The following is a 27,199-nucleotide window of genomic DNA, read 5'->3' on the forward strand; positions in this document are numbered from 1 at the left end:
TAGCGGTAGCTTAACGGAGCCGTGGATCTTTTATATGTTTACAAATGTAAAAATAAAAATATAAACAAATATTATTATAATACTGGATCTCGAGCGCGCAACTTTTTATTGCGAGCGGAGACCTTCTTTCGCGGGGTTTGCTGGCAATCTGCATCTGGGGGGTCATTTAATTCTTTTTTGTTTTTCACGTCCAGGTCGAAGCCGGCTTGGTGTCCGTGATCAGATGTTTTTCCTTGTTTCTTGCACTTATTGCTGACCAGCGTGAATCCGTCACTGTTATTGTTATCCTTGCTAATGTTGCTTACAGTTGATTTTGCGGTACTGGATGCTTCTTTTGTGGTTGTCATTATGGTCTGTGCAACTGCTGCCACAAATTTGGCCACCGTTTGTGGTTCAGACATTGGTATTGAAAACTCTGTTTTGGGTTGGTTTACCGTAGATGAGTTGGCAATCGGCTGAGATGCGTCTTCCTCTGCATCTTCCGCGCAAGGTTGTCCATGATGAGCTGTCTGATTACAATACTTGCACGTAGGAGTTTGCCCCTCATGGGTGCATAGCGTAGTTTGCATAATTGTAGTTCCGTGAGTTTTGAGTTTTATTGTCAAGTAGGAGGGTATAGGCCTTTCAACCCGCATCCTTACTACAAAAACGCCGTTAGGAGTACCCGGGAAGAAGTTTCTTCAAGTATCAGGTGTAACGGATTCTACTTCTCCGTATTGCGACATGCATTTTGCAATAGGCTCAGGAGGGGTACGAGGCGATAGGTCATATAACCTTACATCTATATAATCATTCTCAATATATACGGGAATCTTAATTCCAACGTTGTCACTTTCAACCACGTGTTTTAAGTTGTTCTTCAAAACGAAACGCTCGGCTTGTGCTAACGTGTTTAATGATATTAACACTGCACTGCGAAGATGATGATACTGAAGGTACAACACTTCCGTAAGTCTAAGTTGCATTTTTATCTTCAGAAAGTATTCGTATTTCGTCAATTTTACTCATGATGACAAGAATAGTCCGATGTTTCCTTTGTTCTCGAGACAATGCACACTAGATCGAGAGGCCTGTTGTTCACTTGGCTCGATTGTACGTCTGACTGCGGCAGAAGTAGAAAGTAGACTATTATTTGTATTATGAAGCATGAAAAATAAACTATTATGCGAAATTAATAAACATTTCAAATATTATAGTTCATTCCATATATTCCGACATTCAAAGTTAATTTTTTTGTTATTAACATGCTCATAAGTCATCAGTGTCCTGCCAATTATCTTCTTCGTCATTGGATGAACATGGTATTTCGTTGCTTAAAATACTCGGTTATAATTGGCAGGACACTGATGACTTATGAGCATGTCAATAACAAAAAAAATTAACTTTGAAACTTAGTAAATTAAGAGAAACTATCAAAATAAAAGTTTGTCTACAAATCTTATTCGCCCTTTTGCAAATTTAATATGGAAATGTTCACACCTCTACCACCTTGTGGTCATTGCAGCTGTCAATTCTGTCTGGCGGCGTGAGATATCGTAAAGGAGACGGATGTCGCCAGTGTTTGCGGCTTTCTCACCTTCGTCGGCTAGGGAGTCTGTCCACGCTCTTTTGTCCCGTCTACATGAGCGTTCCACTTCCTTCTGTAGAGCCGAATAGCGCTGACGGGCTGCGGCTTTGGCTCCTCGTGTTTTAGCTCGCCCAATCGCGGCTTTGGCGTCCCTTCGTACCTCTATCTTCTTCCAGGTGCCATCTGTGATCCACTGTTTTCTCTGGGTACGTAGCTCACCCAGATTATTCTCGCCGGTGGCGATGAAGGCTTTCTTGATGGCGGTCCATTGATTTTCTACGCTTCCACCTTCCGGAATATCTGCAGCATGGTTCTCCAGTTCCTCGACGAAGGATCTTCCTACCGCAGCATCTTCCAGACGACGTGTGTTAAACCGACGCTCGATCTTCTCCTCCTGTCGATGAATCCTTGCAATACGCAGCCAGATTAGGAGATGGAACTAAGGCCCATCGAAAAATACTGGGCAATTATGAAGCAGGCACTATGGAAGCATCCCAAGGAGGTCTAAACTGAGGAAAACATGAAGAAAAAGTTGGGTTTCGTTCAGAAGAAGTTGCTGCCAGATGTTGTACAGAACCTAATGAGTTAAGCGTAAAGTGCGAGCGTACGGTTAAGGTGTTGAAGTTGTGAAATAAATATGTCAAAAGCTTACTAATGGGTTATATTTAATTGTCTGAAAGTTTGAAAAGGGTCAATCCACTTGGAAATTTTCTACTGCGTGATGCCATTTGACCTGGGACCCTTTATAAAGAAAGCTGATGCAATCACTTTGAAAATTGACCAGCTAATCTCGGTCATTTTTTTGGACTAAGATGGGTTTTCTAAAATTTTAATAGGGGCGTTGCTATGGAGTGATGTTGAGAGGTACACCGCCCCCTTTAAAGGCGCGTGATGAAGGTACTAACTTGTAATAAGGTTGATTTTTTGTGTCTTACTTCCAGAAGTTATGTCAGGAAAACTGTTAGGTGTGTACTTTTAATTCACCTTAGTCAAGTCCTCAAAATCTAGCTTTCCAACTGTTGGCGCATTAGTAGCACTCTTCTGTAGCAGCAACATTAACAATTGGAAGACACATCAAGACGAAAATGTCCCAACAGACTAAACGTTAATGAAGTCCCAGTGTCCATCTGTAGTTTATACCTCTCCGGTGGCTACCACTCATTAAAGAGTTATGCTTTCGTTTAAATTCTCATTTTATTTCATTCTAGTATGAAGCTAATAAAATCAGATTTGGACATGCGGAAATAAAGTCGGAGTAATATAACATATAAGCTATATCGTTCCGACAATTTACACCCAAACTTTATTCCAAGAGCCGCCCTCAATATAGTTATCAGTTGATTGACCGTACCAGAGAATATCGAACCGCATATTGTACTCCTCTACCAAGTTTCTACCCAACTGGATAATTTCATGAAATATTCATTCTGCCAGTTGAACAACAACGTGCAACCGGTGTGGCATGGGGCAGTTAATTCTCGACTAAATTGAATTCTCCTCCGGTCGGTTCATGCCACATTCTTCGAGGTCTCAGCACTTGAAAAAGGGACATAACAATAATAATGAAAGCAGCACCCAAAAGGTGTCTGCAATCGTCATCCGGGGACGTATCTTCGTAACCACTTTTTCCTTGACAGATAAGAACCGCATGAATATTCATAATACCAACCTGTACAACAATAGAGTCAGATTCTTTGGAAACAGACAGCAGCAGTCCAACCAGTCAGTGTCATCTTTATGCTGGGGTTCACTGGGTTAGGGCCTGGGGCCTGGGGCCTGGGGCCTTGTACTTTAAACTGGTCTTTTACTTCTACGGGGGATTGTTTAGTTGGATTTTGTCGAAACAAAATTTTTGAATATCTGAAGCTGTTTTGTTTAAAGTATTTTAATTTGATATGATATTCAGAGGCATAGTCAATAGGAAAATTACACTTTTTTTTATTATATGAAAAATGCCATAACTTTTTAGTGCATATTTTTTCGCGTAGTAGGTTTAATTCTTTGCAACTTGTACTCTTATTTTATTGCTGTACAAATTATCTAGAACAATATTTCTCGGAAAGTAATGCGACAATATTTGTCACACTCTTTTAAAAATTATTCTTGAATCAAAATTGACTCTGATTGCCAGTGTATAACGTGAAGATTCATAACCGACAACAACAGCAAAGTTTCGTTCGTGTCGCGGATGGTCGAGTTTGTGGTCACCTGGTCAATTAACTTAATTTTCGGGGGCTCCCTAGCTCAGACCCGAACGATCTACAGACGGCCCTGCTACCAGCTAGCCTCAGGCTGCCAGTGTCCTAGCACCGATCGTGCAAGTGATGCAGCTGCCAATGCCTGTCATTATTAAATCTCTTTCCACAAGGATGAATGATTTCACCTGCATGTACGTCGTCTGTTGAATTGGTTTTATGTGAGGCATGTCTTTGTTTTGTGTTAAATTCACTTGTTTGCCAGTTCAGGAGATGAAATCGTTTGCTCTGGGGATCCTGTAAATTACTCCAAAAATGTGGCAATTTTGTTCGTTTTTCGTTGGTTCAATTCTACCACATTGCTGCAGAATTGCTAATAATTACGTAGTGAGGTAAATAAATCGGGGATATCCACTATTTTGAGATGATTCTTCTAAAGCTTTGTTTTTTTCACTCCATTTTTGTATAGGACACTCATACGAAGAACAGTTACGGATCTCTTGCTCAGAATTGCTAACCAATATCATCTTACGAGCACCGCCTATTAGGCAACTGTTAGGAACGTTTAAATAAGTGCAGCGCATACGTTACAGACATCAAAGATATGCAAATATCACATGCTGTTATTGAGATACAATTTTCCATTTCATTTCCGATGATGATGATGATGATGTGTTGAGGTGTGACAAAGGCTGGTAAAGCCAAAGGCTGTTTCATTTACATAAATCATTTAAAGCCGATATGTTTTGTTTGCTCGGCCCAGGCGATAATGCGTTTCAATCTTAATCCTTAGACTAATTGCGTTTAATTGAGATCAGATTTTTAGTATCTATTCGATTGAATTTTTTCATTCACTCTACTTAGCAGATCGTATAGGACAGATTGGATTCGTTTCTAATACTTTTATATCACATATATAGGGACCCAAGAAACAATCCAATTACTTTTTTGACGTAGGACTACGTCTTTGTTTTCGATATAGGGGTACACTGTGCAATTTTACAAAAATGGTATGTAACGAAAATTGGTCCAATTTTAAACGCATATAATTTAGCCATCTCATGATAATTTTCAATTTTTTTGCGCATATCGCCCCGAAATACTTCTAAGAATTGATTCCAATAGATAAACCCGAAGATTTTTGATATCATGGCATTAAAAATTTATATAATGTACAACCTAGTCAAAATATCGCGCATTTACACACGCTTCCCAAGTCCGGCACGACAGATTTGTGTATCTAGCACGCTACACTTCTATGAAAGACGTCATCATCAACTATTTAAAGAACGGATTTGGCCGGACAAGCTCAGTTGCCTGTTGAACGGCAGGCGGAGCAGATCACTGCGCTGTGTGTTTTCACAGCCAGTGTAGCTGAGTTAGAAGTCTGCGGAGATACACTACCCAGTTCCGTCCAACACGCAACTATGCTTGTCCGTTCATACACTATGCTTTCTTTTGTGTTGTACTCGTTTCCAGTACACTTTTCCAAAATCAACTTATCATTGTACAGCAACCCACGATTTGTGCAATCTAATTATTCGTACATAAAATCACTTGTACATTCAAGCTTCATTTGCAAATATGCATTACATAGTGTCGTGGTACTAATTGTCTCTTTCGCTCTACCCATCATCATCAGCGTTGACTCATTTTGCTTTGTGAGTTCAATTTTTGAGGCGAATATAGGTATATCTTATATGTTAGCAGGGTTACTATATTCACGGTTTTTCTGTAATTTTTTTTTCACATTTTTTGATCACAGATTCTTTTTCACAGATGGCAGATTTTTTAAATTTTGATGAAAATTTCACTGATTTTTGGAAATGTTGGGATTTTTCACAGATTTTTAAGGAATTTATCACAGAATTTTTTCCTGTTTCAGTTATCATAGATCGTAAAAAGATATTTTTGACCGTAACACAGATTTTAATGTAGCATCCCTGTTTATAGGCGGTTGCGTGCGTAACCTGCATGATAGTGTTGCGCAAAGACGAAAACTTTCTTAGCAACAAATTTACGCGGATCGATGGAACAACGAAAGTTTATTATTTACGTTCGATCAATTCATTGATTCATTTCCACTCAGCCTATCCTATTTTGATTCTACTAATTGGTACACACCACAAAGCCTATTTGTGAATGAATGCACTGTCACTCGAACAAGCGTTGCAAAAACTCATTTAAGTCCATAAATGTCAGTATTTGACCCCAGCACGACGGATGATGAAGTTTCGACCCTAGTGAAAGAATGCCTGGGCGAGGATATACAACCAAGGATAGTTCGTCTAGTTCCTAAGTAAAGGATGTCACATCTCTGAGCTTATAACATATAAAATCGGAGTTCGTAAATCTTATAGGGAGAAGGCTCTCTCCAAACAAAACTGGCCAGAAAACATTTACTTTAGGGAATTTGTGATTAACTCAACCAGTCAAAGACCAATTATCAGGATTTCTGCAGAGAGGAATTCATCTGTTGGTGCTCTGTAGCTCAACGCTATACCGGAAAATCCCTTTTAACATTATTTCCCTCGGCAATCAACATACCTGACGAATCGCAGACTCCTTTTGTGTCAGGTAAAGCCAAGGAGGGTATATGTCCTTCCGAAGCAATTATAGATTCTGCATACCCTCAAAACAAATCTCAATTGCAGTCTGTCGACAAACACAATTCGTTTGATTCTACCATCATTGCAAACCTGCCTGGCAAACGACTTCAATGTCTAAGTGGAAAGTTAGATCGAATCGCTTCTGCTCGCTCAGAACTAGCACTACAGACTGCTGCTGAACACAACAGTTTAGACGCCGTCACCGAAGATTATCTGCACAGTAGTCGACTGGAATTTCACCCTCCTGACCCGGTCGTGCTCTCTAACGATTTGAACCAACTAAATGAAGGTGCACTTTGTACGTCGCTGCCATCACCGGGACGCCCGTTATGCAGCACTACGGAAGCCCTCGAGCGCTCCGACGCAGTCGCGCTACCAGCCAGCGACCCGCTTAGTCGTCCCGGTCCTGCGGTCGGAGGTCGTGAGGGGGTCTTCCGAACTCGCTTCACAGGCGAGTATTTTGCTTTACATGACAGTTCGCTTTCTGAAAACCTCTTGGTTCATAGCATGCTGTTGCGTACAAAACCTGATTTCCTGTCCGTCTACTACCAGAACGTTCGTGGAATGAGAACAAAAACGCAGGCTTTCTTGCTTGCGCTCACTTCCTGCGACTACGACATTATCGTTTTCACCCAAACCTGGTTACGTGATGATATATTAAACACCGAGCTAACAACGAACTACGCAATCTATCGATGGGATCGCAATTCTTCTACCAGTCATATACGTCGCGGAGGTGGTGTTCTCATAGCGATAAAGAAACATCTAACTGGGACTATACTAAAATGCCTGGATGTGAATGTTTGGAGTAATTTGTCGTACGCGTTTCACTGCCAGGTCGATCGTTATATATTTGTTGCGTTTATCTAAGGCCGAACAGTGATCCTGACTTGTACAACGTTCACTCTTTTGCAGTCCAAAGCATCCTGGACAAGTGTAATAGGCGCAACAATGTACTTTTTATAGGTGATTATAATCTTCCTAATCTTCGGTGGATTTTTTATGACGATTATAAGTGCTACCTTCCTGAAAATGCAACCACGGAACAAGAGACGGCCATCACAGAAACTTTGGTCGCTGGTGGCTTGTATCAAATCTGCTCTGTTAGCAACGTGAATGGACGGACCATCGATTTAGCTTTCGTTAATGACACGGACGTGTTCGAACTGATTGAGCCTCCCACATCTATACTGAAGGTTGACCCTCACCATAAACCCTTCGTTTTAAGATTTGATATGCGTTCTGATGACGGTGAAGCTTTTGATACAATTAACGACGACTTCAAGTTTGACTTTACTCGATGCAACTTCGATGAAGTCTCAATGGCCATTGGTGCACTCAATTGGCGTGAGATGCTGGTTGGAAATGACTTAGATCAGGCAGTTGTGGCGTTCTATGATGCCATATATGAGATTTTTCGCCGTAATGTTCCTAAAAAACGTTTTTAATCCACCTAACAGTGTGATGAGACATTTCTTATAACTCTTATCACTCTCTTCGGATATTATATCGTTTGAGAACATTTAGAACTTGATGTTTCGCGATGTTTTTGGTAACACATACTACATGGGATAGTGGCAGGACTCAGAGAATCGCTCAAATCAGCATAGGACAACATCAGTGCTAGAAATCTCAAACCAAATCAATGGGAAAGCGAAAAAATGGCCCATAAAATATTGAATGATTGTTAATGCTGTGTTAATAAAATATCTAAATTGTGGTGGGAAAACTGAATTTTCCTAAAGGGGTTATATATTGTACTGAGCCAAAAAAATCGAATTTTTTTTGAATCGATTTGAAGTTTATACTTTACTCAAATTTCCAACGCGACTGAGAACTAAGAAATCAACGCTTTTTCTTGAAAAGGGCGATACTAGCAGTGATACCACTCAAAGAAAATCAACAGTGAATATTTTCAGACTTGGTTTTATTTCCTATTTAAGAACTATTGTGTTTTTTTACATCCTAGATTGCATGATTCAGTGATCGAAACTTCATAAAGTATTTGAAATTATGAAATTATTAAATTAAAATTTGTTTTTGCTATTGAAATTGACAAAATGATAGTATCGCCGCTTTGGCGATTGTTTACTTTTTCGGTCCCACCTATCAGCATTGAAGTATCGCCCTTACGTTTTTTACAATAACTACCGTTCTACACAACCGATTTCGTCCGTGTTTTTTCAATAGAGATCATTGTTACTATTTACAGCTGGTATCAGCTTGATAATCCTAAAAAAATACGAAAATAACAGTTTCGCCTCTAAACTGCTAGCAAAAAAAGTATCGCCCTGTTTGTTTGCATGGAGCATGGAGGGCGAAACTTTAAATAAACAAACAAAAATACAGTTTCGCCCGTTGTATTGTTTGCTGTATTTTTTTTTATTTCGATTATAGAGGTTTTAACCTTCGCCTCTTCGGGTTAGGAAAGTCTCTTATGAGAAATTTCTAACCCTATGTGCGGGGTCGGGACTCGAACCCAGGTGCGCTGCGTACAAGGCAATCGATTTACCAACTACGCTACGCCCACCCTACTTGTTTGCTGTAGTTTAAGAAAGTAATATCGTAGAATCAAAACTTTTAAGGTTAATTTGTTGCGTTTCAAAGCCCTCATTCGCATGTATGAAAAAAGCCATTTGTAAGTAACGCCCTTTTCACAAAAAAGCGTTGAAATGAAATCGCAGCTCCTGATATCACGCTATCTCTGAAGTACATGCGTGCATAGTTTCAAATTTTACTTCGACGTCGACTTTTTCTAAAGGTGACTTCCCAGTAGTATTCTTGATTTGTATTATTATCGCTAATCCTAATGCAAAAGAACAAATAAAAACCTCACGAAAACGAACCGTTTGGGAAAATCATCATCATTACTGGAATTTTCATTTTCACGAAACTTTTCGATAACCTTCCGTCACTTGCGTTAATGCACTGGGTGCACAGTAGCGTGACAGGAAAAAAATGACCCCTATCGGCCCACCTCTGCGTCGATTCCTAGTCCCACCAGGAGTACTTGCACCAAATTTGAAGCAAATCGGACAAGTCTAACTACCGGACCAACGGGCCTGAAGTTTGTATGGGAATTTTCAATAATTTACATGGAGAAAACCCACCAGCACGCATTTTCGCCGCTAGGTGGCAATGTATGCATCGTATTATCACTGTAAGTGAAAATAAGAAGGATAATTGAATTGTCTACAACTTAGTCGAAGACTGCAAGTAAATCCGACTTTGTTAAAAGAAGTTATTAAACTTTTAACGAAGTGATGTCTGAGTCAGTTTTCCATAGGGCCTAGCAGTGCATGGTTGTGTATCAGTACTCGATTCACACGAACTAAACATTTTTGTGAAATAATCGTTAGGTTTAGCTCAATGGTATGTTTACAAGAATTATAGTAAATAATATGAGTCATGCTTTGATTAGAAAATTTTAGTTCCACCTGTTACCGCATAGAGGGCGCCAACACTAACTTTTCAACGGAGAGAGATAGAAATTTGGTGTCTTCTACAAAGTTATAGAACAGGCATTTTTCAGTATTTCTTCTGAACATCTTGATACTCTATCTCTCTTCTATGAAAAGTTAGTAGTGGCGCCCTCTATGCGGTCACAGGTGGAACTAAAATTTTCTAACCAAAACATAACTCGTATTATTTACTATAATTCTTGTAAACATACTATTCGGCTAAATCTAACCATTGTTTCACAAAAATATATAGTTCGCGGGACTCGAGCACTGATACACAACCATGCACTGCTAGGCCCCATGCAAAACTGACTCAGACATCACTTCGTTAAAAGTTTAATAACTTCTTTTAACATAGCCGGATTTACTAGCAGTCTTCGACTAAGTTGTAGATAATTAAAATACCTTTCATATTTTCACTTACAGTGATAATACGATGTATACAGTGCCCCCTAGCGGCGAAAATACGAGCTAGTGAGTTTTCTTCATGTAAATTGTTGAAAAATCCAATATAAACTTCAGGCACGTTGGTCCGGTAGTTAGACTTGTCCGATTTGCTTCAAATTTGGTACAAGTACTCCTGGTGGGACTAGGAATCGACTCAGGGGTGGGCCGATTGAGTTTTCAAAAATTCATCATTTTTCTGGGCAGTCTAGTGCACAGTGCTCTAAAAATCTAGCGAAATCGTCTTAGGGCACCAGCGGGTCTGTAAAGAATACTAAAAATTAATTTCTATTCCATAATTTTCAGTTCAGCAATTCGAGAGATCGTGCTCACCGCAAGCCATGAAAAATAGACTACGTTGTGAAGCGATGGTCACTATTTATTAAAAAATCACGGTTGAATAAAAAATAAAACTATTAAAAAATTTCAAATAGTTTATAATTTTCACAAACTTATTAGGAAAAATTGTTTAATAAGCTTTCGTAATATTGTGTAGGAAAAAAGCTGAAAATTTGAAAATAAATCTGAGGATTATGATTGATTACAGATCTCTGGAATTTTCTATTGGAATGTTTTCAGGCAGGAATTTGATATTGATGCTATTAAACAACTGTGAAATCAAGACCAATAGATCAGTTACGTATCAGGACCCCATTCCGACAATTTATCAAAAGTCCTCATGATGTTTACAACAACAGGTTATCAATCTACGGATCAGATAATTGTTATTGTAATATTGAATTAAATCAGTCAGCATCAATAAATTTTCAACTCCAATCCAATATTTTTTTTTGGTGTGGTGGGGGGGGGGCTGTATGGTGTTAAACCCCAAATCCTTCTCTTGGCTACGCCGTTGCTTGGAGTTATTTATTTCGCTTTTCATTTTCCGAAAGGTTTCAGATCGATCCGATGGTCATAAGTTAGAAAAATTTCAGTCAGAAGGTTCGCACAAATGAACATTTTTGCACTGATAAGTTATCAAGTTCCTTCCAGACAACTTGGAAATGTCCGGTGATTATTTCTAGCGGTTGTAGATAGAAAAATGAAATACAAAATTCGATTTATCGAAATAATGTTTGGCTTATTTCAATGGATTATTACTATATTGAACAATAAATAGGCGACGAAGAGTAATCCACAAACAACAAGCCATAACTTTTAAAGTATTCAAAATAGATATTTGAAGTCTTTAGTAAAGTTATTCGCAAAAGTAAGAGCTACAAATTTGCTGAAGGCATCATTTCGATATAATCACTTCCAAGAAAATTTGTGAAGATATCTCACTCATAGGGGGATTAATTAGCAAAAGCACAATACCAAAATAAAGGGCATATTACCTCCATTAAATTCTCCGAAGATACAATTGACCTAAAATAAGCCGTTTTGGCGTTAATAATAGATTACATGTTTTTGGTCATATTTCTGGCAATGGGAAATGATAAAAATCTTTCGTCCGCATTTAATGTTAAATATCTCTTTTGATAATAGTCCGATTTCAACAATCTATAGCTTGTTCGAAAGGTATTCGTTAAAGCTGTCTAAAAACATATAAATTGGTAATCTGTATTGTCAATTCCGGCAGATAATTTAAAAAAACTGCAAAAAACGCCATTTTTACGCATTCAAACATTCATATCTTAAAAACTAAACATCAGAATCAAAAACAAATTAATAGCGCTCATACTGTTTTTTAGTTCTTTCATTTAAAATTGGTTTGGATAAGATCGGTTCAGCCATTGCTGAGAAACACGAATGAGAATTTGTCCGTTACATACACACACACACACACAGACACACACACACACAGACATTGTCCCAAATCGTCGAGCTGAGTCGATTGGTATATAAGACTCGGCCCTCCGGGCCTCGGAGAAAATCTTGAAAGTTTGAGCGAATTCTATACATTTCTTTTATAAGAAATGTAAAAAACGTAAGGGCGATACTTCAATGCTGATAGATGGGACCGAAAAAGTAAACAATCGCCAAAGGGGCGATACTATCATTTTGTCAATTTCAATAGCAAAAACAAATTTTAATTTAATAATTTCAAATACTTTATGAAGTTTTGGGTTTCGATCACTGAATCATGCAAGCTAGGATGTCAAAAAACACAATAGTTCTTAAATAGGAAATAAAACCAAGTCTGGAAATATTCACTGTTGATTTTCTTTGAATGGTATCACTGCTAGTATCGCCCTTTTCAAGAAAAAGCGTTGATTTCTTAGTTCTCAGTCGCGTTGGAAATTTGAGTAAAATATAAACTTCAAATCGATTAAAAAAAACGTTTTTTTTGTTTCAGTACAATATATAACCCCTTTAGGAAAATTCAGTTTTCCCACCACAATATAGATATTTTATTAACAGAGTGTTAGCAATAATTCGTTGGTATGTCTATTTTATGGGCCATTTTTTCGCTTTCCCATTGATTTTGTTTGAGATTTCTAGCACTGATGTTGTCCTATGCTGATTTGAGCGATTCTCTGAGTCCTGCCACTATCCCATGTAGTATGTGTTATCAAAAACATCGCGAAGCATCAAGTTCTAAATGTTCTCAAACGATATAATATCCGAAGAGAGTGATAAGAGTTATAAGAAATGTCTCATCACACTGTTAGGTGGATTAAACACGTTTTTAAATCAATTTTAACTTCGCTTCCTATTAAATAAAGACCTTTATTACAGTACATCTCTACAAAAGCGAGCTCAATTTGAAAAGAAATCTGAGGATTATGATTGATTACAGATCTCTGGAATTTTCTATTGGAATGTTTTCAGGCAGGAATTTGATATTGATGCTATTAAACAACTGTGAAATCAAGACCAATAGATCAGTTACGTATCAGGACCCCATTCCGACAATTTACCAAAAGTCCTCATGATGTTTACAACAACAGGTTATCAATCTACGGATCAGATAATTGTTATTGTAATATTGAATTAAATCAGTCTGCATCAATAAATTTTCAACTTCAATCCATTATTTTTTTTGGTTGTGGTGGGGGGGGGGGGGGGTGGTTGTATGGTGTTAAACCCCAAAACCTTCTCTTGGCTACGCCGTTGCTTGGAATTATTTATTTCGCTTTGCATGTTCCGATATGTTTCAGATCGATCCGATGGTTATAAGTTAGAAAAATTGCAGTCAGAAGGTTCGTACAAATGAACATTTTTGCACTGATAAGTTATCAAGTTCCTTCCAGACAACTTGGAAGTGTTCGGTGATTATTTCTAGCGGTTGTAGATAGAAAAATGAAATACAAAATTCGTTTTATCGTAATAATGTTTGGGTTATTTCAATGGATTATTACTATATTGAACAATAAATAGGTGACAAAGAGTAATCAACAAACAACAAGCCATAACTTTTAAAGTATTCAAAATAGATATTTGAAGTCTTCAGTAAAGTTATTTGTAAAAGTAAGAGCTACAAATTTGCTGAAGGCATCATTTCGATATAATCACTTCCAAGAAAATTTATGAAAATATCTCACTCATAGGGAGATTAATCAGCAAAAGCACTATATCAAAAGAAAGGGCATATTACCTCCATTAAATTCTCCGAAGATACTATTGACCTAAAATAAGCCGTTTTGGCGTTAATAATAGATTACATGTTTTTGGTCATATTTCTGGCAATGGGAAATGATAAAAATCTTTCGTCTGCATTTAATGTTAAATATCTCTTTTTATAATAGTCAGATTTCAACAATCTATAGCTTGTTCGAAAGGTATTCGTTAAAGCTGTCTAAAAACATATAAATTGTTAATCTATATTGTCAATTTCGGCAGATAATTCAAAAAAACTGCAAAAAACGCCGTTTTTACGCATTAAAACATTCATATCTTGGAAACTAAACATCAGAATCAAAAACAAATTAATAGCGTTCATACTGTTTTTTAGTTCTTTCATTTAAAATTGGTTTGGATAAGATCGGTTCAGCCATTGCTGAGAAACACGAATGAGAATTTGTCCGTTACATACACACACACACACAGACACACACACACACACACACACACACAGACATTGTCCCAAATCGTCGAGCTGAGTCGATTGGTATATAAGACTCGGCCCTCCGGGCCTCGGAAAAAATCTTGAAAGTTTGAGCGAATTCTATACATTTCTTTTATAAGAAATGTAAAACGTGTCAGCAGAAAAGCAGAATATAAATTTCCGTGATGGAACGCTAAGCTTGGTCGACTACGCAACGTACTCCGGAAACAATGAAAGCAATATTTACATCATAGGACCGACGACAACAAAACTATTCTCCGTCAAACTGAACTGCAATATGAAACAGCCCGGAACAGTGCATTCGGTTAATATCTGAACCAAGTTCAGCGCAGCCTTCGAAATAATCCTTCGACATTCTGGACATTTATAAACAGCAGAAAACGTTCCGTGGGTGTACCAGAAAATGTCTATCTTCGAGACAAAAATTCACAATCCGTTACCGAGTCAACGAACCTTTTTGCAGATCACTTCCGAGATGTATTTTTCCAGCCCTCCTGTATATCCATCGCAACAGTACCTTGAAACATTGCCAACGCATAATATCAACCTTCCTCTTCCTAACGTAAATAATTCTGATGTAGCGAACGCTCTGTTCAGCGTTGATCCTTTGAAAGGGCCTGGTCCGGATTGCTTGCCTCCCGTGTTTATAAAGCATTGTGCCAGAGCATTTTCTGCACCAATAAGTATTATTTTTCAGCGTTCAATCTCGGAAAATATTTTCCCAATGGCATGGAAAGAAGCTGCTATAGTTCCTATTCATAAGCCTGGAGATATGCACAATGTTGAAAACTACAGAGGAATCTCGCTGCTGAACTGCTCAGCTAAAGTTCTGGAAAAGTTTGTGTACAATGCGATGTACGCTGCTTCTTCCAACATAATCGACGAACGACAACACGGATTTATGAAAAAACGCTCCGCTACTTCGAACTTGATGACGTACACGAGCTTTGTAGTTCCAGCTGTACTTTTGGATACGTGATATTTTAAACTTTTAGCCTGTACCCTTGTTGGCTGTTTAACATAATGTGATTTATTCCATTTTAAAATCTTACGAGCTAACCTAGCTAACCTGACTTAAACTATTCTATGTACATCAAAATGGGAGTCAGTTACAATTTCAAAGTACATAATTATGTACGGGAAGCGTAAAAAAGGGAAAACAAATCAATGAATAAGTATGGGTGCATCGGTTGCTATCGTGCTTGTTTGGTTACGCAAGGCTGTTTATTTGTCGCCTCAGCATAATAATGACCTAGTGAGAATGTTGCTATAACAAGTGGTGCGACCCAGAATGGTTTAACTGGAATGCGCCCATCTGGTTATGCAAGTTGGATTTGAAAACGATCGTTCAAGTAATTTACGATCTGTGGGAAAATATGGTGTGGCCTCGTTTCAAGTGGCCTGACTAAAGGATATGTTAAATTTGGTTTTTATGACCTGTGACCTGAGAAGGATTCACATTGGTGCATGTAGGGATTGGTTTTGTGGGAATAATTTGTGATGCTAGAAAGTAAGTCCGTTACATCATCCCCCTTTTGGTTGAATAATGTAGCGAAGTGAAATTATTCATGTGAAAGAACTGACTCCCTTACAATTCTAATGGATATTACAAATATTAGTTAGTATTGTGCTTTGTTGCTAGAGTAGTCTAAATAAAATTGCTTTGCTTTTTTATTCTCCTTTAATAAGTCTGTTTTTGTGTACAATGTTTCTTTGTTTAGTTATTTTGTTTTCTATTTCACAATTTGTATCTAGTATTTTTATAATGGTATATATAGAATCGGTCTAATTTTTTTCTATTTTCGTTTTTTAAATATACTATATCTCCTATGTTGATTATTAATGGGTTTGTTGGTATGTGTATAAATTCTTTTCTTGAATGTTTATCCTTTTCTAATCTTTGTTTCGCTATTGCGTTTGATTTTTCTAACTTGTATTTTAGTTCTGTGCTATATAAGTCTAAATTGTACATTGGTGTTATTGTTGTTGGGTAATTTTCTTATGGTAATTTTGCTTTGTTGCCAAAAATTAGTTCATGTGGAGTGAATTTATGTTCTGAGTGTGGGGTAGTGTTATAAGTAAATGCGTAATATGGTATCCATTCGTCCCAATCGGAATGGTGTTCATTTACGAATGATCGTAGATATTCGTTTAAACATCTATGATTTCTCTCCAATGATCCGATTGTTTGAGGGTGGTATGCTGTAGCAAATGTTTGTTTTATTTGTAGGTATTTACAAATCTGTTCAAGTACTTCGTTTTTATATTCGGTTCCTTGATCTGATTTGAGTTCCAGAAATTTTCCGTATATTAATATGAATTTCTCTACTAGATTTTTGCCTTTCTCATATAGAAAGGTTATGCAATCACTCTGAAAAACGTCAACCTAATCCCGGCCCGGAGGGCCGAGTGTCATATCCCATTCGACTCAGTTCGTCGAGATCGGAAAAAGTCTGTATGTGTGTATGTATGTGTGTGTGTATGTATGTGCGTATGTGTCAAATAATGTCACTCATTTTTCTCAGAGATGGCTGGACCGATTTGCCCAAACTTAGTCTCAAATGAAAGGTGCAACCTTCCCATCGGCTGCTATTGAATTTTGGATCGATCGGAATTCTGGTTCCGGAATTACGGGTTTAAGAGTGCGGCCACACAGAAATTTCTCATCTAATCTATAGGAAAAATTAAAAATAGAATTTTTATTTTTGATGCTAAATGTCTTCAAGGTGCATGAAACATCGAGCTTTGATGCAAACTCGAAAAAAAATTTGACGACTATTCACTTTTTTGGATTTTGGCACATTTTTGCCTTTCTCATATAGAAAGGTTATGTAATCACTCTGAAAAACGTCAACCTAATCCCGGCCCGGAGGACCAAATTTTTTTTTGACTCTCAAAAGGTTTCTGGATTTTAACAGGGGCGTAGTTGATGGGTTTTTTTTCTTTTTTTTTTTTTTTACAATGGAGAAGACCTTTATGTCCTAGCCCAGTACACGTGCTAACGGTAGGGTCCAATCTACCACACGGGGTGCACTGGGGGCGTGTCGGACTCGAATGGTGACCAGCCATTAATACCGACTAAACTCCATTGGGCTCCGCCATCATTCCTCCCAGGAACTACCTCTCGGTATTACTTCTGGGGGGATGGCTGTACTGAATGTACTCATTCACTCTCACTCACGCGTTCATACATCCTGTATGAGGCTTACTTGGGTGCTCTCTCAATCACACTTTGATTCACTCTCAAACACTCCCACATGAGGCTGACTTTTGTGCTCACCTTTTACGTTCCATGCGAGGCTGACTTGTGTGCTCACCTTACTCATTCCTTGCTAGGCTGACTTTTGTGCTAGCCTCTACCAACCTGTGAGGCTGACTTTTATGCTCACCCTTAACATGCAATGTGAGACTGACTTGGATGCTCACCCTTTCACTCCTCTGCCACGCCATGAGGCATCGATAGCTTAGTTCCAACATACTACGCTACGACCCTCCCGTCTTGGCATGAGGCAGTCCACTTATACGCCTATACACTCACTCTTCTGTCTTGCTTCGGGGTGGCTGGGTTTACCCCTTACGCGGTTGCCATTCGCTGCGCCAACCTACCTCGGCATGAACAGACCATTCACTCTCTTATTTTGCGCTTGGCCTTTTTCGCTCCAGCTAACCAATCACTAGTTAGCCGTGCCCGCCGTCTGTTGCTCGGTTCGCCAGATTACCTGTAGCCTACTGGCAATCTGGATGGTAGCAGCCGAGACTGCGTTCCACTTCTCCACCGTTTGACACATCCGCTGAATAAGGGTATCCGGGGTTGTGTCCCAGCCACAGACGTCAAGCATTGCTCTTCTTTCGACGTCGAACCGAGGACATACGAACAGTATGTGTTCGGCAATTTCGTCTACACCTGGGCAGTCCGGGCAGGCTGGGACTTTCGCGTGCCCGAACCTGTGGAGGTACTGTCGGAAACAGCCATGGCTTGACAGGAATTGTGTCAGGTGGAAGTGAACTTCCCCATGGGGTCTTCCCACCCAGCTCGATATGCTAGGTATCAGCCGGTGGGTCCACCTACCTTTCGAGGAGTTGTCCCACTCACGCTGCCATCTGGCGACCGAGGTCACCCTGGTGCGCTCGCGGGCTCCCCTATTTCCACGTAGCTCAAAGCACTCCTCATCTTCCCGAATGACCAGCCCGACTGGCATCATGCTCGCTATCACGCAGGATGCATCGTGTGATACCGTGCGGTAGGCAGATATCACTCTGAGGCACATCACGCGGTAGGTGCTCTCCAGTTTCTGTAGGTAACTGGTTACCCTCAGTGCTCTTGACCATGACGGGCCGCCGTACCTGAGGATAGATACGGCAACGCCTGCCAGTAACCTACGTCTACTGGCGCACACCTTTGAGCTGTTGGACATCATTCTCGATAGTGCCGCAACAGCAGTCGACGCTCGCTTGCACGTATAGTCGACATGGCTGCCGAAGGTCAGCTTGTCGTCTATAATGACTCCGAGAGACTTCAGACTTCGCTGTGAAGTGATCGCGACTTCTCCCACATGGATAACTGCATGTTGTGCCGACTTGCGGTTGTTGACGATAACTACCTCCGTCTTATGATGAGCGAGCTCCAGGCCTCTCGCGCTCATCCATTCCTCCACCGTGCTAATCGCGTGTTCTGCGGTTAGTTCTACCTCAGGAATTACGTCGTCAGCAAAGCCGACGATCTTGACCCCAGGAGGGAACTTCAGTCTCAGAACCCCGTCATACATGAGGTTCCATAGCACCGGGCCTAGGATCGAGCCCTGCGGGACTCCGGCGGTAATCGGAACCCTTTTCTGACCGGCATCGGTTTCGTATATCAGTACGCGGTTTTGGAAGTAGCTTTCCAGGATCCGGTATAGACCCACCGGTAGGCTAAGCCGGTGTAACGAGAGCGCGATGGCATCCCAGCTTGCGCTGTTAAATGCGTTCTTCACGTCAAGTGTCACTAACGCACAGTATCGAATACCTCGCCTTTTTCGTTGGATCGCTATCTCGGCAGTATTTATCACTGAGTTGAGAGCGTCCACTGTGGACTTACCCTTCCGAAAGCCAAACTGGTTGCTTGACAGACCGTCCGTACCTTCCGCGTACGGGGTGAGCCTGTTGAGGATGATCCTCTCAAGCAGTTTGCCAGTCGTGTCTATCAGACAGATTGGTCTGTACGCCGATGGGTCGCCTGGCGGCTTCCCGGGCTTCGGCAACAGCACCAGTTTCTGCCTTTTCCATCTATCGGGGAAACGGCACTCGTCAAGGCATCTCTGCATAGCTAGCCTGAACATGTTCGGGTTCGCTATGATCGCTGCCTTGAGAGCGTTGTTTGGAACTCCATCCGGCCCTGGAGCTTTGTTCATTGCTAGGGATTTAGCCACTGCGAGTAGTTCTTCATTCGTCACTGGAGCCACCATTTCGACCGTGCCCGCACTGTCTCGTAGTGCAGGTGGCCATGGGCTTGTGGCTCGAGACGGGAAGAGTACTTGGATAATCGTTGCCAACCGGTCCGGAGACCGTTCTGGGGGTGAGGAGCCCCCTTTGGTCTTGGCCATCACAATCCGGTAGGCGTCACCCCACGGATTCGCGTTGGCACTCTCACACATGTTCTCGAAACACGCTCTCTTGCTGCTTTTAATAGCCTTGTTAAGGGCTAATTTCGCAGCTCGAAACACTTCACGGCGGTTCTCTCTTGCATCCTCGGTGCGAGCTCTTTGCATCCTACGTCTAGCTCTGAGACAGGCTGACCGTAGAGCTGCAATCTCGGCACTCCACCAGTATACCGGGCATCTACCGTTTCTTGGCAGTGTTTTTCTCGGCATAGTGGCGTCGCACGCGCGTGATAGAACAGCTACCAGCGCATCCCCGCTTAGACTGTCGGTGTTGGCCTCCAGTCCCAGGGCCGCGGTGAAAGCTTCGCTGTCGACGTGATTGGACTTCCACCCGCGTACCTGACAGGGATCTCCCGCCCTCGGATGCTGCACACCATAGTTGATCTTAAAGCGGATTGCTAAATGATCACTATGGGTGTAGCCTTCGTCTACCCTCCATTCCATGCCTGGAGCCAGACTCGGGCTGGCAAAGGTCAAATCAATCCACGCCTCCACTCCGTTTCTACGGAATGTACTAGCGGAGCCATCATTAGCTAGCACAGTATCGAGTTTCGCAAACGCTTCCATTAGCGCTTGACCCCTGCTATTTGTACAGCGGCTGCCCCACTCCACTGCCCAAGCGTTGAAGTCTCCCGCTATTACTACCGGTTTCCGGCCCACGAGGTCCGACGAGAGCCTGTCGATCATCTGGTAGAACTGTTCTATTGGCCACCTTGGTGGGGCGTAGCAGCTGCAATAGAACACACCATTGATCTTGGCAATCGCCACACCCTCGGCGGAGGGGTGTATTACCTCTTGAACCGGGAACCTTCCCGTTGTACAGATTGCCACCATTCCAGACCCGTCCGACACCCAATTGCCGTTGCCGGCAGGGATGCTGTACGGGTCTGATAAGAGGGCGACATCTGTCCTCGACTCCGAGACCGACTGCCACAGCAGCTGTTGGGCTGCTGCACAATGGTTAAGATTTAGCTGTGTGACTCTCACGGCTTCTTCTTATTTAACTCGCCGAAGGGACACGAAGGTCCGCCCATAGCATGTTTATGGGCTTGCTTCTTAGCGGTGCAGATAAGGCACTTATATGCCTTAGTGCACCCTCGCTCTTTACCATCACTATATCACAAAGCAAACCAATTTAAGCTGGGGAGTCGTTCGTTCATGGAACTTTCGCCCACCTCACATACCCACCCCCGCATGACAAAATGAGTTAGCAAGCAGATAACATTGATCTAATACTGATTAGGCTAATGAAGTACGATATTTTTTGTTTCATGTGTTTCACCGTCGACACGTAGCTCATCAAGTTCGTGGCTGGCAAGCTATTGTGTATAAATGCAAAGTGTACTAAGAATGTAATGGACATTTGCACAACTATGTTGAACATAAAAAGCCTCCGTGCTATAGTTTAGAGAAATGAGAAAGGCACAATTGCACCGCTAGGTGGATTAAAACAGGTTTTTGCTATTGTGTTTGCTTCTTTGGTTGGTGTGGGTATTACTACGATGTATTTAGTTAATTCACATTGTATCGTTATTGCGTAACGATTATTGTTGATTGTTTTTGGTAATGGACCTATTGTATCTATGGATATTATTTCGAATGGTTTTGATGGTGTATTGGTTATTATTTGTTTTTCTTTGGTATGTTTTATTATTTTGTTCTTTTTGCACGATTCACAGGCCATTATGAATCGAGAAATAGATCCTTTCATGTCCTTCCAATTGTAATATTCTCTTATTTTCAGGTACTGTCGATGCTGTCCTATGTGTCCTCCTGTAGGGGTTTTATGGTGGTTTTTTTAATATGTACTGTATCTCGCCAGGATCACTAATGAACTTGGGTGGTTGATACATTATTATCTGTATATTTTTAATTGTTTGTTTCGCTAGCGCTTTAAATGTTTCTATGGGTACCTCTTTAAATATTGTTTCGTTGTTTGCTATAGCGATTTTCTTTATTTGCATCTTATTCATTTCTTTTTCCAATGCTGAAAGTGTGAACCCTAGAGTTCTTCTTCCACTTATATATGTTGTGATTCTGTTTATCATTTTTTTCATTTGCGCGTCTTTGTATATATTGAATATTAAATAGTTATTTTCTACCGTTATTCTTAGTTTAGGTAAGTTTCTTGTTTCGGTCGGGTTTTCAGTCGTATAGATAGTGAGGTGATCAGTCTCTCTACCTTTCGTCTTTTGTCCATTGTCGTTAAGTAATTTATAGTTGTTGTTCATATTATTATTGTTGTTAATATTATTCTTTACATTATCGTTAATATTATTATTATTATAGGTATTACTATTATTGTTGATGTTAATATTATCATTAATATTATTATTATTATTAATATTGGAATTATTATTATTGCTATTGCTATTATTATTTTTTTTTTGTCATGGACCTAGTGTTAACAGTAAGTACGTTTAAGGCGTTTTGTGGGAATAATTTGTGATGCTAGAAAGTAAGTCCGTTACAGTAGAGAAGCGTCAACAAGTGGACGCTATATATTTTGATTTCGCAAAAGCATTCGACAAGGTGCCCCACAACATTGCTGTTTTGAAGCTGGAGCGACTAGTTTTTCCCGAGTGGGTTACTAGATGGCTGCATTCTTACCTCTCACAATGATCTGCCTTCATTAGAATTGGCACTACATGCTCAAGCGTATTCGTAACGCCAACCGGTGTGCCTCAAGGTAGTCACCTAGGGCCACTGATCTTTCTCTTATTCTTCAACGACCTCTGCACCCGCATCAACTCTGAAAAACTGCTCTATGCTGATGATCCGAAAATCTTTCGTTCAATTGCCTCAGCACTCGATTCTGCTGTGCTCCAAGATGATATAGCCAATATAGAGGAATGGTGTTTGCTGAACGGTATGCAGATCAACATTGATAAATGTAAGATGATAAGTTTCGGACGCTCGGCAAATATAAGGCGTTGCAAATATACTCTTCAAGCATCGTGTCATCGAGCGGGTGGATTCTATCCGTGACCTGGGAGTGTTATTCGACAGAAAACTTCGTTTCGCCGACCACATCACTGCAACAACGGCGAAGGCTTTTGCAACATTGGGTTTTCTAAAACGGAACGCTGTCGATTTTGTGGATTTCTACGCACTGAAATCTTTATACTGCGTACTGGTCCGGAGCACTTTGGAGTATGCTGCACAAGTATGGGCGCCAGACAACGTCGTTCAAAGTAGCCGACTGGAGCGCGTTCAGAGAAGTTTTGTACGATTTGCTCTCAGAAAATTGCCTTGGAACGACCCTATCCGTCTTCCGCCGTATAATAATAGATGCATGTTGCTAGATTTGCCAACGCTGGAGTCTCGCCGCACGTTCTTGCAAAGAATGTTCATTTTCGATATGTTTTTTTTTATAATTAATAAATTTATTTAGGCCCAAATGCGGTAGCTCGACGAGGCCGATTGTTCGTTTTTTATAATGAATAAAAAAAACAACTAAGTCAAGTTTTTTGTCTCGTTCAGACACAGCTTTCTGCTGCGTGTTGAGATCCTTTTTCTAGGGGGCGAAATATTGCCAGTGTTGTCCACTGCAATTTGAGGTTCGATCCGTTTGTCTTCTTTCGCGTTGTCGTTCATGTCCATGTCCTCATCCGTACTACTTTCCTGCTGCTCGCGGTCAGATGTTCCAGTTTGTGTTTTACTCTTAATGGTCGTTTTAGTATGTTCGTTATCGGCATTCGTTTCGTTGTTGTTGTTACTGGTTGCTGGTGCTTGATCCATAGATGTTGGTTTTGCAGCTGTTAGTGGTTTAGCGTAAGATGGTTGTGTGCTGATTTCAGTTGGATTTCAGTTTTCCTTAACAGTTTCTACGCAAGGTTCTCCGAGGTGCAGCTTCTTCGTGCAGAACTGGCACGTAGGAATTTGCCCTGGGTACGTGACTAGTAATGTCTGTTGAATGAGAGCATCGTCCTTTCCTAACACTGTGAAGCTTAAGTAAGAGGAAATTGGCTTGGTCACACGCATTCTCATCACACGAACACCGTTAGGGATTCCCGGGAAAAAATTCCTCCATGTATCATGTGTAACGGAGTCTACTTCTCCGAATTTTTGCAAGCATTTTTTAATCGCGCCGTCAGCGGTACGCGTAGCTAAATCATGGACACGAACTTCTACAGCGCCGTTCTCGATGTATACGGGAATGCTATATTTAACATTGCCGCATTCGGCGATGTGCTGCATGTTGTTTCGCGAGGCGAATGACTCAGCTTGGTTAATGTTGTTGAACGAAATCAGCACGCAATGTTTGATATGATGCATTTGTAGGGTTTTCACTTCAGCCAGATTGAGTTTCATCTGCACTTTTAATAACTGTTCCACTTCCCGAATGGCTGGTCTTATGGGGCATTTCGAAAAATCAACAGCAACACAGTTCGGCCGAATCTGGGTTGCTTTCTGCTGGGCACCGTCACTCATCACTAAATCGCACAGTAGGTATAGACTATTGTTATATGGACTGCTTGTGTGATAGGCACCGATTGATTTTTAGGTAGAATTGACTGTTTCACTTGCGCGGGACGATTTTTTGCTTCTGCTCAGGGCGAGATGTGAAGACAAACTGATTCTTAAGACGAAATAATCCTTTCTTGGTTCGTCTTCTGCTTTGGGTCAAAAGAAATTGAGGGAGAATTCCATTTCCAAATGGTAGTTTCGAAGTAAATTATTTGCACTACAGTTACTATATTACATGCAAGTAAACAAAGATTCGAGCTTCTGATGACAATTTTAGAACTCCTTAGTATAGCTCATGCCTTTCATAAGAGTAATTATTTTAAAGAGGTTTTAATATAGACATTCCAAAACCTGAATACGTGCAATAATCTACGATAAAACTGTCCTATAACTTAATTTCTTGTTGTATGTTAGTTTTATTCCAGTTTTAACAAAGTATATAGAACCGTTTCACAACCACTATATAAACTTGTAACCTAAACCTTTATCGTGGAAGTCATAACATAGTTTTATAGTGAACTTTAGGAACAAATGAAATGCCAGCTGCATAGAACCATAATAAAATCACCGGTTTCAAGGATTCCTTCATAAAACCAGGATAAAACAATGATAAATCCCCGAGGCATTTTAATTGTTACTTGGGTGGTACTCTTCATCTCGAACCCCCAGCAATTAGTTCTTTGGCCCCCTATGCGTTGACGGACCCCTTGTTGAAAATTGTTGTGCCAGACAATTCTTCAGAGTGTTGGTTATCACGAATTTAATACCACACTTTCCAAGAAAATCGTCTGTTTCAAGGGACCAGACCATTCTTCCAGCTAAACCGTACATTTTTATCAAATTGCACTGGAACACATTATGAACATTAGTAATTGAATCCCAGCTATGAGAATATCACCCAACTCACCTTCTCTAAAATACTTTGAGCATTATCATACCCAATCCATTGGTTTCCGCTGTAGGCATACGGAACCCCTTGTTGCCTGTCCCAAACAACCGTCCATTCACCAGCAATCTGCATCCCGCAAATCTGTAACAAAAATAATATAGTGATGAATATCGACATCGCATCTTTTTCTTGAAAGTTTACCTCATTATAGCCCAAAAGTCCTGCTTCTTGTGTAATTGGACCGGCAGCTCCAGGACCGGAAACTGGTGCTCCAATACCATTCTTAAAAGCACTCCTCAACGTGTATGTTCTACCAAAGCATGGTATTCCCAGGTTCAGTTTTGATGCCGGAGCTCCTTGAGCGAGCCAATACTGAACACTGTCTCTAACAGCGTCCAACGGCGCATTTTCACCAGTCACACCGTCGTGAAAAGTGTGGAAATCATACTCCATTAAGTTAATGTAGTCAACGTAGACGGACATTCTGGGAATATCGTACGAAATGGTAGCAGAACTCTTAGTTGCTGCCACTGCTACAGTTAACAGTAACCCAGCTTTGTGTAATGCGGTATACAGATCTTTCAACAGGAGAACGTAATTCGCTTTGTCGACAAATGGGTTACCATCCCGTTGAGCCGGATATTCCCAGTCGATGTCGATTCCATCGAAATTATGTTCCTTACAAAAAGATACTGCCTTTCTAGCAAAGATGCTTCTTAGCGTGGCGCTATCGGCTACTGTTGAAAAATTGGCCGATCCCGAACTCCAGCCACCAATGGTAGCCAACGTTTTCAATGCAGGATTTACTTTCTTGAGGCTATTAAACCTTTCGATATATTCTAGATCTATGTCTAACCAACTGTCTTTATAGGCTATCGTTCCATCGTTGTTTATTCCGAAAAATTAGTAGACTAAATGAGTACACAAGCTAGGATCGATGTTTTCCCATGTGAACTTTCCATCTCCATGGCGGTAGTAAGCCCATGTACCCACGTAGCATACAACGTTTTCTGGGGACATTGAAAAAAAAAGTTGGATTGTCGAATGTGTATTGAAACCATAGCATATTAAACTTACTTTTAGAGAGCGCAACGTTATTCAACAGTACCATGTAAAGTGTTAATGTGAAAACCAATTTAATCATTTTGGACAGCCTTACACTTGAGCTCGTTTACCGAAAATAATAGATTGCTACTAGTGATATCAATTTGAGTTTGAGTTATTTTATACTAGTTGCTGAAAAAGGTTCAACCACCTGCAAACAACGGTTGCCGTTCTGTCGGGGACGGAAGCTTGTTGACGATTCAACATAGACAAAACAACGACCTTGTAAAAACGCCGGAATAATCCCGATCATTACAACACGAAATAATGGAAAACAATCAGGTATTCTGTATTATCTTGACTATGTACCACTTTTAGTAAGGTGATCGAAATAGAACTATTGTACACATAACGCTGTGGGGCTGTAGTTCAGAATTTCTATAGGGCTCTCGAATGGTTCAAAGGAAGATTTAAGCTACCGTTTCCGCTTAACTTTTGATTGAAGAAAGATTTTCTCACAAAAACAAGTAAGACTAATAATTGTGACTATTGCCTTTCATTTGAGTATTAACAGTTACAAGGATCAGCTCTAGAACTGAAGTTATTGCAATTATTCTGATTGGATTGCGATGGTGCAGTGCTGCCAGGGACAGTTTACGTTGACAACGGAAAATGAATTTTTCATATATCTTCGTTATGTTGCAATATTATTGAAAACTGATAAAACTTACCAATTTAGGCTGTCTTTGGCTACGTTTTCTACGTAATTGTACTGTTGTAAATATTCTATGAGAAATGTATTGAGCATCGGAAGGTAAAAATTGAGCAGCTTCTAGCACTGCAGGGGAAGCACCTATCCAAAGACTGCA

The 27,199-nt window shown here is 40.4% G+C and overlaps 1 pseudogene; it reads right to left on the reverse strand.

Annotated features, from left to right (window-relative positions):
• Window positions 1-1,481: 1,481 nt before the first annotated feature.
• LOC131679635 (chitinase-3-like protein 1) lies at window positions 1,482-26,430 on the reverse strand (annotated as a pseudogene).
• Window positions 26,431-27,199: the final 769 nt, after the last annotated feature.

Source organism: Topomyia yanbarensis, chromosome 2 (genome assembly GCF_030247195.1).
Source record: "Topomyia yanbarensis strain Yona2022 chromosome 2, ASM3024719v1, whole genome shotgun sequence".
Classification (NCBI taxonomy): Eukaryota; Metazoa; Arthropoda; class Insecta; order Diptera; family Culicidae; genus Topomyia; species Topomyia yanbarensis.